A 15,696-nucleotide genomic window follows, 5' to 3' on the forward strand; every position below is an offset into this window, starting at 1 on the left:
CCCTCGCCTCCCGTGGGGGAGCCCTGGGGATTGAAACAATGGCTGCTCTCCATTTTCCACCAACTTTTCATTGGGACGTGCAACAGACGAAGCCACAGTTTCATCGTCAGAGCTCACTTTGGAAGACATTGCAACTATCGCTTTCTCCTCTTTTTCCATTTCTCTCTCTCAGATTTTTGCTTGCGCAATCCAAGCTTCCCAGGCAATTATCTCGGCACGTATCTTTCCAAGAGATTTTTTCATCGCGGATGCTTCCTGAAGTTTCAATCGAAACAAAACTTCCGTCAAAGGCTGGAGTTGTAAAGAACCAGAGAACGTACTACAGTCCATCCATTTCTTGCAATAAAGTTCGCTACCTGGGAACTTTTTGGACATAAACTCTACGTCCCTATGAATTGGGGTCTTTTTAGAAAAAATAGCACCCATTTTCACGATTGCAACAACAAATTCCTTTTTTAACTATCACAAGAAAGGAAGCACACCTCGCGATGTTGATTCAAACCCAAGAACAAAGGGCGTGATTCGCGCCAATCCTCAGCCAGGATGCGCGTTCACGCACACACACAAGGAATGCTCTTGCGCACACACACACACACCAACGGCTCAAATGACTTCGCCCCCACCCTTTTTTCTCTCCGAGACAAAGAACTTTCTCTGTGCCACGATGCTAGCATAGACAAACCAAGTTAAGAATGTATTTTTGATCTTATTTCTTTCCTCTCGACTCAATACAATAGCAGCTGCCCTAAAACACTTCCGCTTTCCAGAATAAAAGCGGTCCACCACACAAACTGAATCCCAGCTATCACCACCTTGTGAACAATATTCTTTCGCTGGAAAACTTCCGATTCACATTTCGGCGTGTGGATATTGCGTGCACCTTAATATGCACTCCTCCACCGGCACACGTATTCTCATTTGGCCACCTTGCCTAACGAAAATCGCTTCACACCGGTCCGTACGTGAGTCAAGTGGAAAAGAGACTCTCTGGCCAGGAGGTCTCACAATGCATTCAAACAATGGCTGCTAGCTAGCGCGCTACTTACTTAGTGAACTTTTGAATGCTGCCGTGTAGTCCTTCAGCCAGAACGCGAGGAGCACAACTGCCACCAGAAAGTTGTGATTCTTTCCGTCTCTCGCGTGGAGGATTTTCGCGAACAGGCTTTAGTGAAGAACGAAAAAAAACTTCGTTTCTTCCGTAGGTCGTCCCAATCAAAGCGCAGATTTGACGCGCATCTCAATGCGGGTCTCCCGTCAAAAAAATCATAAAACGGGTCAATCGCCAGGAGCTTCTTTAGCTCCCGTCTCGCTTTGACTGGTCACCCAAGTTGTGGTCCTCGAGCAAAGAGATGATTGACTTAGCACGGGTTTTTCGGCACCAATTAATGTCCGATTAAAACTTCGTTTTCTTTCCTGGTTCGCGCATTGTCTGGAGTTCACTTGATAAAAATATCAGCAAGTACAATAGATGGTGGACAAACATCTACTTTATTCTAATGAGACAGAGAAAGCACTTCTCGTCTCGGTGGGACGAAGACATGAGCACAAGAGCACAAAGAACAAAGAGAAAAGCAAGAGAGAGCTCCCGCTCTGACAAGTTTTTAAACATACAGAGTGGCGATCTGTTGTCCAATCAGTTGCGAACAAGTCGACCTTTCCCGTCCAATCGGTTACGAGCAACTCAGTGTTGGGCGGGTCTTAGATTGAAGTTGGAGCCGCTGCTTTTTCCTTCCACGGCTATTGTACTAATAAGACTGATAGTTTTATTTAACTAAATTAGACTGAAATTAAACGGGCACAATTCATAATATATACTAAGCTAAACATGAAAAAACATATGTTTACTTAATATAAACATGAAATAACGTAATATGTTTACTAATGTGCATAAACACTCTATCAATCACTTTGTCACTGCCTTCTCTGATTGTCAGATAGGCAACACCATTGAAAGGTTTCAATCCCATTTTTGGAACTTATTTGGAACTTAATAGTTCAATATGGGGGCGGTATCTTGACTCAATTCTAAGGTGAGAGGTTCAAATTCAGGCTCTAGCCATCTTGTGTGGTTTGAAATTTTTGACGTGGGTTTTATCTTGCGTACTCAGGATTACTCCCATTTTCCAAAAACATACATTGGATGTTAATCGAAAATTCGAAATCACCCGGTAGTGTGAATGTTACTGTGAATAATTGTTTATGTGTGGCCAACGATTGGCTGGCAACTAGTTCAGGGTGTACCACGCCTATTGCCCAAAGTCACCTGGGATAGTTCCCAGCACACTGTGACCCAGGTCAGCATAAGCAGTTCACGGAATGGCTAGTTTATAACGTGGGATTGAAAAAATATAGCAACACCATTATTGCAAATTTCATCCCAGTCATTTCCACTCAAACACTAAATGGTACATTTCTACCATGTTTATGGCTTTATAACTGTAAAAAACATCTCAAGGCACCCCGGTGTCAGGAAGGTTGAGTCACCCCATAGATCTCGACAGGATACCTCTGCATTGAGAGTATCCTTTGTCGGGTGACTCAAAGGAGTTGAAGGACACAGAGACGAGTAAATCAATTGAATGGCCAGTTGTCAGTTTTTTTTTCTCATTCTCATCATGCTCACAGCCTCTCTTGTGACCTGACCCTCTGTTGGTGGATCATGTCAAACTGCAGCTACATATGCCGACCACTTTGTTTGCCGCACTTGCTGATTTCAATGTGCTCCTGCAGAAGAGCAGCAAGATAAACGTGGATTGACACTGAGAATGATACCCAATTTCTACAAACACAGATTTGCAGAATGCTTCATACATTTATTTGGATGCTGCACATTTTTTTACAGTGAAGGTGGAGTGATAATAGACCCTTCTGTCAGCTTACACCTGTTAAATTTGTACAATCATTTTAGCCATCTTAGAAGAAAAAATGCATATTTTGCGGTGTATAAGGCGCACCAGACTACACGTTGCATCCCCAATGAATGGTGTATATTTAAACTTTTCCCATCAATAAGGCGCAGTGGACTATAAAATGCACCTTCAATGATTGACATGTTTTAAACGGTTTTCCATATAGAAGGCACACAACATTATAAGGCGCTATAGGAGAGGCTGGGTTATGTTTTATATATCCCAGGATGGACCATGCACAACTTCTCCAGGGGGAAATGGAGTCGGTAGCCACTGACAGTCGTTGCAAGACCTGTTGTGGGTCAATATTCTTTCACATTTAAGGCGCACCGGCGGTGTATAAGGGATAGGCTCATTTTTTAAAGAAAATGAAGGATTTGGGGTGCACTTCATACACCCGAAAATACGGTGATAATTGACCCTCGTGGTTAATTGACCGGGGTAAAAAAAAAACAAAGCACACACACACACGCACACACACGCACACACACACGCATACACACAAGTGTATAGTCCTAGGATCGAATACCAATGTATTTGCTCCTATGTGCGCTATAATCATTTGAGCTTGCTAAAGCTAAAACTGTAAAATGTCAGTAGCGGATTGGCATTTGGTGGGGCTTCAGTGGAGATTTACCTGACTTCTGCTGTCTCTCAGTACTACCACGATCACGCAGTGAAAGAAACCATCAGTTATGCTACACACAAGTCCAGTGTGCTAGCCCGCAAGATTGCTATCATGATTGGCATCATCCAGAGCAGCTCAAAACAAATCGAATAATGTATCTAATAACATGACAATATTATAATTTTTTTTTAATGTACTGATTTTTTGTATTTATAATTTTGTGGAAAACTTACTGGATGGTAAAACATTGTAAAAAAATTCTCTCATACTTTTCAATTGTTATCAGGTTTGTGCTGATTTTTGCTAATTATGGGCCCATCCAGTTTCTATACGCAGCAAATGATTGTGGTCAACTGTACGTCATACCTACCAGATATCCTGATTATTTCATGTTCTAACCAACAGGCAAGAGTATGGAAACATGCTGATGCTGTTATGGGCTCTCTGAGGCAAATCTGGAATCTTATTGGTTGAAGAAACGGTCCCATTGCTAATTTTATTTAAATTACATTGGGCAGTTTTGCTGGAGGCTCTGGGTAAATTAGATGATGTGGCATCTGAAATGTGATTGCACAAAAAAAAGAAAAGTCCAACATTCATGTACTGGAAGCAGTTGCAGGCTCAACATATTCGAATCGATCTTTCAAGTCAGTGGAGAAGACCTTCATTACCGCTCACAACTCCTTCAATAACACTGGCATGTCAAATTGGCCCTTTCTTTACAGCCACCAACGTGACCTCAATGTCCTCTTCCTCCTTTTATTTTTGTTGTATTTTATGCGCACTGACATCATGGGCGCTCATTTTCATCTCACCGGAGTCTTAACAATGTAAGGGGAAAATAATCATAAAAGCAATGGAGATGGATGCCTACTGATAATGTTGTGGTATTAAGTGATTGATATTTCTGCGTTGTTGCATTAAGTGCAAGCTCTACTGCATCATGCCAATACATTATTTGATAATCCACGCTTTTCACTTCATGAAATGTGGCGAGCTTTCATCTTGCAGTATCAAGAAATACCGCAGTACGGGCTAGGATTGTGAGAGAACATGTGGCACAATGTTAGTTTCCGGTGTATAAGGTGCACCCACAACCCTTCATTTTCTTCCAATGATGACCCTGCGCCTCATATGTGAAATAATATTGAGCCACAATAGGTCTTGGAACGACTGTCAGCAGCAACCAGCAGACTCCATTTCCCCCGGTAGAAGAAGTAGTGCGTGTTGGGGTAATTCGCTATACGAACATCTTTTTGCATCGTTTCTTTACGTTTTGGACTTCCTGATACGTCATATCCTGCCTTCCTTTACATGATGTCACATCCTATTACGTCACATCCAGTTATGTCTCATCTCTCATCTCATTTTCCATACCGCTTATTCCTCATTAGGGTCGCGGGGGTTGCTGGAGCCTATCTCAGCTGTCTTCGGGCACGAGGCGGGGGACACCCTTTGGTTGCCAGCCAATCTCACACTCACACCTAGGGACAATTTGGAGTGGTCAATCTGCCTGCCATGCCTGCCATGCATGTCTTTGGAGTGTGGGAGGAAACCGGAGGACCCGGAGAAAACCCACACGGGTCCGGGGAGAACATGCAAACTCCACACAGGGAGGCCGAACCGGGACGCGAACCCCCGACATCTGCACTGTGAAGCCGGTGTGCTAACCACTCGACTACCGGGCCGCCTATTATGTCCGTCTTATAAATGCTCTCCCAGCGGTCTTTCGCGCTCTTCCTCCTTCATCTTTCATCTTTCCTCTTTTCTTTCTGTCCCTTCTCAGCCGGCCCCACGATGCCCCTGCTGTCTACAAGATTAAACTTAACATATCCTGTTCAACACCTGGCTTCCTGCTGATTTAACCATCCTCTGCTATCAACACCCTGTGAAGCCATGAACCAGGAACGAACGAGCACTTTCAACCCATTAGTGCGTAACCCCAGCCTCTACTGTAGTGCCTTATACTTATAATGTGGTGTGCCTTATATTTGGAAAACCTTTATAGATTTATATGTTAGATTTGGAAAACTTTTTTAATTCATTGAAGGTGTGCCTTATAGTACGGTGGGCCTTATATATGGGAAAAGTTTGAAAATGCACCACTCATTGGGTTCACCTTATACACCGGAAACTACGGGATATTAGTTGGTAGTTATGGAGCCCCACATCTTTCATCTAGAACTGCTTCATGGCATCACAAAGAGGGTACAGCAAGTCTCTCTGTGTCTTTGTGTTGTCATATTGTTTGTTATTTTTGTTTTTTTGTTTTTTCCAAGATGGCGGCGCGTGAACACTCAGCGGCTCCCCTCTCCCGGCAAATTGGCGTTTTCATGTTTATTATGTTTGTTAGTCATTTTCAAAGTCAAAGTCAAAGTCAGCTTTATTGTCAAATATGCTAATATGCATGACATACAGCACAGATGAAATTAATGTCCTCTCGGACCCAGCGTGCAAAACATGCAAGGCACTTATAACGTGGCTAAAAAATACATACAATTGACAACAGACAATACATGTCATTTCTGTATGTAAAGTGAGGTAGTGTCGTATGGAAAGTGAGGTAGTGACGTATGTAAAGTGAGGTAGTGACATATGTAAAGTGGGGAAGTGACGTACATAAAGTGACGTAATGTCGTAATTGCAAAAACAAACAACTAGAAAGGGTTGAAGTGAGGTCTTGTCTAATGAGAAATAACAAAAAATAGAGTTCAGGATGATCGTACAGCATGTAGCGTGTACTCAGAGTTCGGTGAGTGTGGCAGTGGGAAGGGGCAGGCTGGGCAGGGCTGGGAGGGAGTTGAGTCTCCGGACTGCCTGGTGGCAGAAACTGTCCTTGAGCCTGCTGGTCTTGGCTCGGAGACTCCGCAGTCTCCGACCCGATGGCAGCAGGCTGAAGAGGCTGTGGGAGGGGTGGGTGGAATCGGCAGCGATCCGGATGGCTCTGCGGGTGAGGCGGGTGTTGTAGATGTCCTGAAGGGGGGGGAGAGAGACACCGATGATCTTCTCAGCTGTCCTCACGATGCGCTGCAGAGTCTTACGGCAGGACACGGTGCAGGCGCTGTACCACACGGTGATACAGTTGGTCAGGATGCTCTCTATGGTACCGCGGTAGAAGGAGGTCGTGATGGGGGTCGGGGCTCCAACTCTTTTGAGCTTGCGGAGGAAGTACAGGCGCTGGTGGGATCTCTTGGCCATTGATGCCGTGTTGTGGCTCCAGGACAGGTCTTCGGATATGTGCACTCCCAGGAACTTGGTGCTGCTCACTCTCTCCACTGCAGCACCGTCGATGGTTAGTGGAGCATGCTGGGGGCACACTCTCCTGAAGTCCACAACAATCTCCTTCGTCTTCTCCACATTCAGACGGAGATTGTTGTCCTTGCACCACGTGGCCAGGCGGCTGACCTCGTCCCTGTAGGCTGTCTCCTCGTCGTTGTTGATGAGGCCCACCACAGTCGTGTCATCCGCAAACTTTATGAAGAGGTTGGAGCTGGGTGATGATGGTGAGCAGTCGTGCGTGAGCAGAGTGAAGAGGAGGGGGCTCAGCACACACCCCTGGGGGGCCCCTGTGTTCAGCGTGATGGTGCTGGAAGTGTTGTCGCCAACTCTGACTGCCTGTGGTCTCCCCGTCAGGAAGTCCAGCAGCCAGTTGCACAGGGAGGTGCTGATCCCCAGTTTGCTCAGTTTATCGGTGAGTTGTTGGGGGATGATTGTGTTGAATGCTGAGCTGAAGTCGATGAACAGCATTTTAAATGCCTTGCATGCTGGTTCCCAGAGGACAGTAATTTAATATGTGCTGTATGTCATGTGCATTAGCATATTTGACAATAAAGCTGACTTTGACATGAAGTTGCCAGAAAAACAGAAACAAACAAAAAAAGAAATATTTTTGTACACACTGAAAGTCTTGTATGCATACCGGAAAAAACATCTTGTGCACACTGCAAGTATTATGAATGATTGCTGAAAACTTTTGTGGGCGTGAACGACTACTTTGGGTGCATAGACTACTACATTGCGCAAAACTAAAATAGTGCTTGAGGTAGTTAGATCGAGCATCAAGTATCAAGTAGCCATGGCTCCTTGCCGGTCACCTGAATAAGAAAATGGAATGCACCTTTTTTTCAAAGCTGAAAGGTTAAAGGAAATTTTATTATGAACAAGGAAAAGTGTGCTCAAATTTTATTTTAGGCTCAGGATGAGTTACAAGGGTGTCATGAAAAGCTTGCCATTGTAAGGAATCATTATCTCAGAGATATTTGAAGAGGCCGTTAAGAGCTAGCTTGCTCCTTCAGCAACTGCAATGCTCTGGGAGTATCATGATTACAAAGGATGTATATGAAAAGAAAAGGTTTTTGTCACAATATCATATCTTAATGTTATGAAATAAAAATGTAATCAAAGGTCAAACTAGTGTATACATCCATTCATATTTTATTCTTTGAGAGCAGTGCAGTATACAAACATGAGAGCAGAGAGAGCGGCGTGAAATGGGTGAATATTGCATCTTGCTCCAATTTGAATAGATGCATTTTCTTTTTGCAAATGTGTATGTTTTTTTTTTTACAAGTTACCAGTCCTCCCACCAATTAGTGCAATTCCATTTGTCCAACTGTGCATTTTAATACCTCAAAAAAGTGAACTATAATTTGATGTACATTTCTATTTCCGTTCCTGGTATTTGTTCATTTTGCCGTTGTTACCTTCTACTTCGTAATATATACGTTTTTTGTTTTCCGTAGAATTTTGTACAAACCTGCTCGTCAGATGGGACGATGACAAGCGAAGGTGATCCTGTTTACTTCAGTGCACATGAGTTGCTTCTCTAAGGGAAAATGTCAGTCAAATATTTGCTTGAGTCAAAAGCGCAAGCTTTTCTGCAATTATGTGCATAGACCTTTCACATGTTTGCTGTACTGTAGATATTCTGTTCCTCTGGGCCGCTAAAGACGAATCAATTGAAGGTAATCTCATGCAGTCGGGGGTCGTCAGCCTTGAACTATGCAAAGGAGATGTCGTTCGTATTTTGCTTCCATTGAGTGCTTGTTATGTGAAGTGTCCATGGTGTCACTATCACTTCTAAGAAGCTGCTTCCGTCTGTCAGGTGCTTCAGTCAGCAGGAATGCTGAGCTTTATCGGGAAGGGGATTAACGCTTTCAAAAGTCTTTGACACTGACGAGAGACTTAAGAGCCTAATGAGATTCCTGCCCCTGCTTTGCTAACATTGAAAGGGTGAGAAATCTTTCAAGGAAAACGGGAAAATATTGTATGTCCAGCAAGATCAAGTCATTTTTTTTGGTGATAATTTGTTTGGGCTTTGGCCTCCATATTAGGTTCAAAATAACTACATCCAAGTCGTTCACGGAAGCAGAGTAAATCTGGGGCTGTGGGACTCTAGATTGTGGACGGTCTGTGGTCGCAGATCTATCTGTCAACACTTTCTTCTGCCCTCATTTTTTTGTTGTTTTTTGCCCATGTGTAACTTAAATGGAGATCCACTATGGTGGCGTCAGACGAGCCTAACTAGTTTGACATAGGTGGCCAGAACCAACTACTCAATGTGGGACTTGACCCCCACTGGCTTCACGCAATAGGAGTGAACCAGTTATGACTTATAAACCTGAGTAAATATCATTAACCCGGATTTAAATGGGTTCTCCCTTCCGTATCTACTCTGCCGCCCATTCACACTGTGCTGAACATACTGTAGCTGTGCTTCAGCTTCTTTATGTGCACCAGCCCTTCGTCATAAATAATGCATCGCTGTGACTTGCTTTGCTTTGTGGAGTCGTTTGGGTTATACAGTCTATTATGCAAGATGGGGGTTTTCATTAACAATGGCTGGGGTAAAAAATCACATTGATTTTGCATCATGTCTACCAATAGTGCAGAATATGTAGCGGGCTTAAACCCACCTTGCCAGCGCTAAATGAAAAAGACTAAATAGAATTCAATGCAAACAAAGATGAAAAGGTTTCTTCAGCCGTCATCTGCACTTCTTTGAAGGTGTCGGACGTTTCTCTTCTAATCCAAGAAGATTCGTCAGTGATCTAAAATTTTTGCTGGTAGCCCTGGCCCTATATATATCCCTACCATGCAGGGGTGGCAGTGCCAGATCTCTGCTATGATAGGTCCCTGCTCTAAGATTGTGGGGAGCAGAGGACTATTCCAGGAGGCTACACTGATTACATCTATAGTCCTGACTGCTATGACTGGCCTGATTTCCCCATTCACTCTGTTATCACCTGATCAGCATGACTAAGCTTCTGTGGTAACGATCTCAGAAGTCTGTTGTAAGCATGATCCAAATTAAACCTCACACCACCATGGCAATTTAGCGAAATATTTTGCTGTTTTATAAAAATAGCTTATTTTTTCTCACCTTTCAAACCATCTATTTTCTTTCGCTAAGATCAAATGAGTGGTTGCTAGCTTTTAGGTGATTATGTACTGGAGATTGAGGCTCAGTAACCACCAACTAGTATACCGGAGTATACTAGTGGGCCTCAATCTGCAGTACACAGCTTTTGTTACCAATAAAAACCTTGCTGTCAAAGCACATTCAAAAATTGGGTGTAACGTGGTTGCAATCTCGCAGACTTTCAAGTCCAATCCTTATATCATAGTCCTGAGAAACAATGCTTTTCTTGTTGGTTTCATTCGTTTACCCACTTGCATTGTGTGCTGTGGTACCTGCAGTGGGAGCCGGGCCTCCAGCAATCAGTGAGCTGGTAATGGTGACCTCCAGCAAGTGAAAGGTTGGCTTGCTATCCACTGCAATGAGTGGGTGTTCAATTTTGCTTTTGCAGCAAGTTTCTGCGTTCTATGTTAGGTAAAAATACGCCATTGCTACAAATGAATATGATGCCCAATGCATATAATGTACGTGTCAGTGTAAGGCTGAGTACCATTGCGCTTGCCATTTGACTGGAATGAATTTTGGTTTCTTGGAGTAGTTGAACTTTGTACCATTCTTTTACGGGTAAATATTTTGTAACAAGGCCATATTATTTTGCTGGAAGTGAACAAAAATTGAATAATTATGCATTGTATTTTTTCAATTTTCGTTGCAATTGTTAAGTACTGTGTTTTTCGCACTTTCGCTCTTCGAATACAAGGCACACTTTTAACGAACGGCCTATTTTCAAGTTGTTTCCACACCTTTAAAGGCATGTAGAATAGAAGCTACAGTAAGTTGTATCTGAGTTTGCATTATGCATCCAGTAGATGAACTACACAAAAGGGAACACAATACAATACAGCCCTTAGTTACTGAATGCTTTCACACCCACTTCAGCTTTAACACACCATTTTGCAAAATACTTAAAATACTACATCCAAGAAATCTGAAAATACATCCATATGTAAGGCGCACCAGATTATAAGGCGCACTGTTGGCGTTTGGGAAAATCGAATGCTTTTGGGTGTGCCTTGTAGTGCAGAAAGTATGGGATGTCATTGTCTGTCTGGATACAGAGGCAGCGGAACACACTTTGGAGGGAGCACATTTAAAGGACAACCGACACCATTTTTTGTTTCCTAACTGACATCAGAAAAACGTTTTATAGCATCTAAAATACCCAAAACACTCAGACTGATATTTTTAGTCAAATGAAAAACAGCAATAAAAATGAGTTAAAGTGTCCCAAAACTACTTCAAAATGACTTCACAAAGTTTCAGTTTGAGAAGGTCCCGCCCCCTTGTTCGTGACGTCACGCCAAGACGTCTTGCCTTGCTCGATAATCAAAACAATGGCTTCAGATTCGGAGAAGATGCTTTCTTGTTACTCATCCAGTTATGAATATGATTCAAATAGTTCTGAAAAGGAAAGCAAAAATGTTTGCAATCGATTAGAGAAGTACTTCTGTATCGATTGAGCCGTCAGGAATCCAATGTAGCGTCCCAGAAAATGTACAAGATGGTGCCGAAGCTCCGTTGGAAATGGGCTGATTTGTCTGCTGGGAATTTGTGTCAGCTAGTATCAAATACAGTAAAGTCTCGTTATATCGATATCGGATATATCGATACTATTTCTATGCACGCGCGGAGAAAATTACATGCAAACAGGGTCGGATATATCGATAGTCCCGGTTATATCGATATTTTTTTGGACTCCCTTGAATATCGATATAATGAGACTTTACTGTAGTAGTCAGGAAGGGCATCCGACGTAAAAGCTTGGCCAAAACAAACATGTGAATCAAACCTCTAAAGATGGAGGACACTGATTTGCTGTGCGACCCCTTGAAGGGAAAAGCCGAAAGGAAAAGAAGTATCAAATAGTAGTCTTGGTGCAACCCACAACGATTCACCATCGCATTATGTTTTTCTTCTAATTTCGCCATCAACACGGATCAACAAGAAGTTTTCAGACCAAACAAAGTACCCAAAATGCATTGTGTGTCGCTTTCTCGGTCAGTGACGATACCTACCGTGACGTCATGGTAGGTATCGTCACCAACTCAAAAACAAGACTTCCTTAATACAGTGAGACCTCAACTTACGAACTTAATTGGTTCCCAGACAGAGTGTGTAAGGCGAAAAGTGTGTATCTCCAAAAAAAAAAAATCCATAGGAAACCAAGTCCAAGATCGAGTCCAAGATGGCGCCTGAGTAGGCAGCCGTCTGCAAGTGCTCTAATGAGCCTTGCTTTTTTTATTGTTTTTGTCTTGTTTTTGTGTTTTGTTGTTGTGTGTCGTGTGGAATCAGATTCGGATTGTTTTTCATCATTTTTGGCCACGACAATCATCAAGGAGGAGACTGTGCTGAGCGGTTGCGCCTTTTCGGCAGCATGAATATGCCAGTACTGTTTTTGAAAGGGAGGAATGTCGGTGCCATTCGACTGTCATCGCTGGACACCACTGGGGCCATTGTGGTTTTTTGCGCCTGTAATGGGCAGCATCTTCACAGCCCCGCTTTGTTCAGTGGAAAGGTCGGTGCGGTTGGACAGTCTGCGGCTGGATGGATACATGGCTTGAGGAGCCCGCGATAAGAAGGAAAAAACGTCAGCGCAGGGCGCCAATGCATATATGGAACTGTCACGGGTTGGAATTGAAGCAGATTTATAAGGGACAGGAGATGTGAGACAATCTCTTTTCATCAATGGATGCTACAGCTGCGTGTTTGCTTTCAACATTTAGCTTGTAGTCGACATGCACATTCCACCATGATGTCCCTGATCCACTGGTTAAGAGACGCTTTGATCCTCTCCTCTTTCATCTGGAACTACTTTATGTAACAAAGAGGGTACAGAAAGTGCTTAAGAATGAATGTCTCTCTGTGTCTTTGTGTTGTCATGTTATTTGTTATTTAGTTTTTTTTGTTCTTTTGACTTCAAGACGGCACCGCGAGAGTGGCTGCCTTTCCAGCAGATCCTGTGTTTTGCTTTTCTACTTTCATTTCTTTCATAACTTTGCTGCTGTGAAATGTAAATTTCCCCACTGAAAGACTAATAAAGGCAAATCCAATCCAATCCAATCCAATTAACATAAGAATAATCCGTTCCCGGGTTTCCATAAAAGACACTTTTCAACTAAATAAGCCCTAAAACTACACACAACATACCTTATTCTATGTATAATAAATGTGCTATTGTATTGTAATGAAAGATATACACTGCATTGTATCATAAAGTCACTTTATTTACATTTGTGATGGTCATTGATGGCTTGATGGAATGGTGTTGGAGGTCGAAGGTCAAAGGGAATTGCTGTTTGGAAAGAGATGCACATTACATGAGGACTGTAATTAAAGAAAAAAACTGTGCTGTAAAATAAAGTTTTATTTACCTTTTTGATGGTCGATGGCTTATGGAAGGAGAGTCACCTTCCATAAGGACTGTTGGTAACTTAACCTCTGGTGTGGCTTCTCTTCTTTTTTCTTTGGAGACTCCTCATCATTTTTGCTGATTAAAAACCTCTTAATTGACACCTGTTGCTTTCTGACTTGTAAGGTCTTACGAAGCTGAGGCATCACATTATTGTTCATCTTGTTGATCGGTCACCATCCGCTAAAAATGCTCATTTGGGACAGTGATGGATCAAGGTTGACTAGCTTACTTACAAATTTTTCTGTAACATTTGAAAGATTAGGCTAGCATTTCCTGGACCCGTCTTGATGACACCAGAATTGTTTTAACAACTTTACAGAACTGGAAAAAAATTAGATCGGAGCATTGTCATCAAATGGTGAGTATAGTTTTTGCTTTTTTGAATGTTGCTGTGCCAATGACCATTTCGTGTTTAGGAGCCTTTTACTGAGCGAGTTGCTTGTTCTGTAGCCACAAAGGGACATAAGTCTTCTTGTGCCGGTCCCAAGCCTGGATAAATACAGAGGGTTGTGTCAGGAAGGGCATCCGACGTAAAAGCTTGGCCAAAACAAACATGCGGATCAAACCTCTAAAGATGGAGGACACTGATTTGCTGTGGCGACCCCTTGTAGGGAAAAGCCGAAAGGAAAAGAAGAAAATGTTGATGATTGTCATAGCCACAGTCTTTTCTGAATGGAACTGTTCCGTAAAAGCCTGCACATCATTCCACTTTGCCAATATTGCCTTTATGAGCTCACTTGATGCTCCATCTCCTCCTCAGATGTTCTGTTACTGGCTTTAAAATCCTCAATAAGCGCCGAACTTTCAGGTTGGTGCATGACGATATCGGCGTGAATTAGCCGTGCTTTCTCGCATAAAATAGCTTTACACACGCTGTTGCCGGATAGCTGCTTTTCGTTAATCCAAATTAACAGAAGTTTGTCAACTTCTTCGATTGCCAGAGACTGTCGCTTTGAGAGCACGGAAACGCCTTTTGCAACAGACGCACCTTTGATGGCTTCTCTGTTCCGGAAAATGGTAGCAATGGTTGACTTAGCATAGCCGTGCTCGGCCACTAAATCACACAAACGCACACCTCGTTCGTGTTTTTCAATTATCTCCTTCTTCTCAGCGACAGTGATTTTATTTTGTGTTTTCTTGGGCTGAACACCAGCCTGTGGTGTTTTTTTCGGTCTCATCATAGTAGAATTATCAGCAAAAAACTCCAAGGAGGCGATCGACGTGTGCATTCAATGAGAGGGGGTGTGGAAAGTAGCGCCGGCTGGAGCGCTGTTCGGTCGTGTGCTTCCGTCGAAGATCACTCCGCCAGATCCGAAGGTCGTGTGCTTTGGTGTTCTTCCGCCGAAGATTACTTCACAAGCCGTGGTGGGTGTGTATCATGACAATAGTGCGTATTTCAAGGTTTAATTTTCATAAATTTGACGTTCGTAAGATGAAAAGTTTGTAAGATAAGGTTTTCGTAAGCTGAGGTCTCACTGTATTTGATATTTGCTGACACAAATTCCCAGCAGACAAATCAGCCCATTTACAACAGAGCTTGGGCACCATCTTCTGCATTTTCTGGATGCTACATTGGAGTCCAGACACCTTAAAATGAGACAGAAGGACTTCTTTAATAGATTGCCATGTCACAGCACTTTGTATGCAGCGTTGGCTTTTTGAAAGTGCTCTATAAATACAGTTCAGTGGAGTTCAATTGAGTTGACATCATCACTCTGTTGCCACCAGCTGGACCAGTTGACTTGTGGAACTTTTCGGACTGTGCCAAAAGGAGCGCGATTGATTTGAATCGGACATCTCCTTTGGGCCGCGCGGCTGTCTAAATGTTAATATATTGCTGTCTGACTTTCTGGTGCTTCAGCAACTCACTTTTTAACTTCTTCGATTGCCCGAGACCATCGCTTTGAGAGCACGGAAACACCTTTTGCAACAGACGCACCTTTGATGGCTTTTCTGTTCCGGAGAATGGGACCAATGGTTGACTTAGCATAGCCGTGCTCGGGCACTAAATAACACAAACGCACACCTCGTTCGTGTTTTTCAATTATCTCCTTCTTCTCAGCGACTTTGTGTCTTCTTGGGCTGAACACGAGCCCGTGGTGGTTTTTTTTCGGTCCCATCATAGTAAAATTATCAGCAAAAAGCTCTAAGTAGGCGATTGACGTGTGCATTCAATGACAGGGGTTGTGGAAAGTAGCGCCGGCTGGAGTGCTGTTCGGTCGTGTGCCGAAGATCACTCCGCCAGATCCGAAGGTCGTGTGCTTGATGGACCACCAGTGGTGGGTGTGTAATATGAAAATAGTGCTTATTATAAGTTTTAATTTTCATA

At 43.1% G+C, this 15,696-nt stretch overlaps 1 protein-coding gene across 11 annotated transcripts in view; it reads left to right on the top strand.

Annotated features, from left to right (window-relative positions):
• The window catches only part of LOC148892250 (endonuclease V-like), a 148,581-nt gene that overhangs the window by 76,311 nt on the left and 56,574 nt on the right, over positions 1-15,696 (top strand). For 2 of the 11 annotated variants that reach the window (XM_089007071.1, XM_089007073.1), the window contains exon 9: positions 8,280-8,325. The exons of 8 other annotated variants lie outside the window; for them this stretch is intronic. The gene's annotated coding sequence lies outside the window, so the exon portion shown is untranslated. Of the gene's footprint in view, positions 1-5,323; positions 5,438-8,279; positions 8,326-15,696 lie in introns of those variants that run through there. One more of the 11 variants, XM_089007076.1, reaches the window with a different exon arrangement.

This window comes from Hippocampus bargibanti, linkage group LG10 (assembly GCF_051943395.1).
Source record: "Hippocampus bargibanti isolate YZ-2025 linkage group LG10, ASM5194339v1, whole genome shotgun sequence".
NCBI lineage: Eukaryota > Metazoa > Chordata > Actinopteri > Syngnathiformes > Syngnathidae > Hippocampus > Hippocampus bargibanti.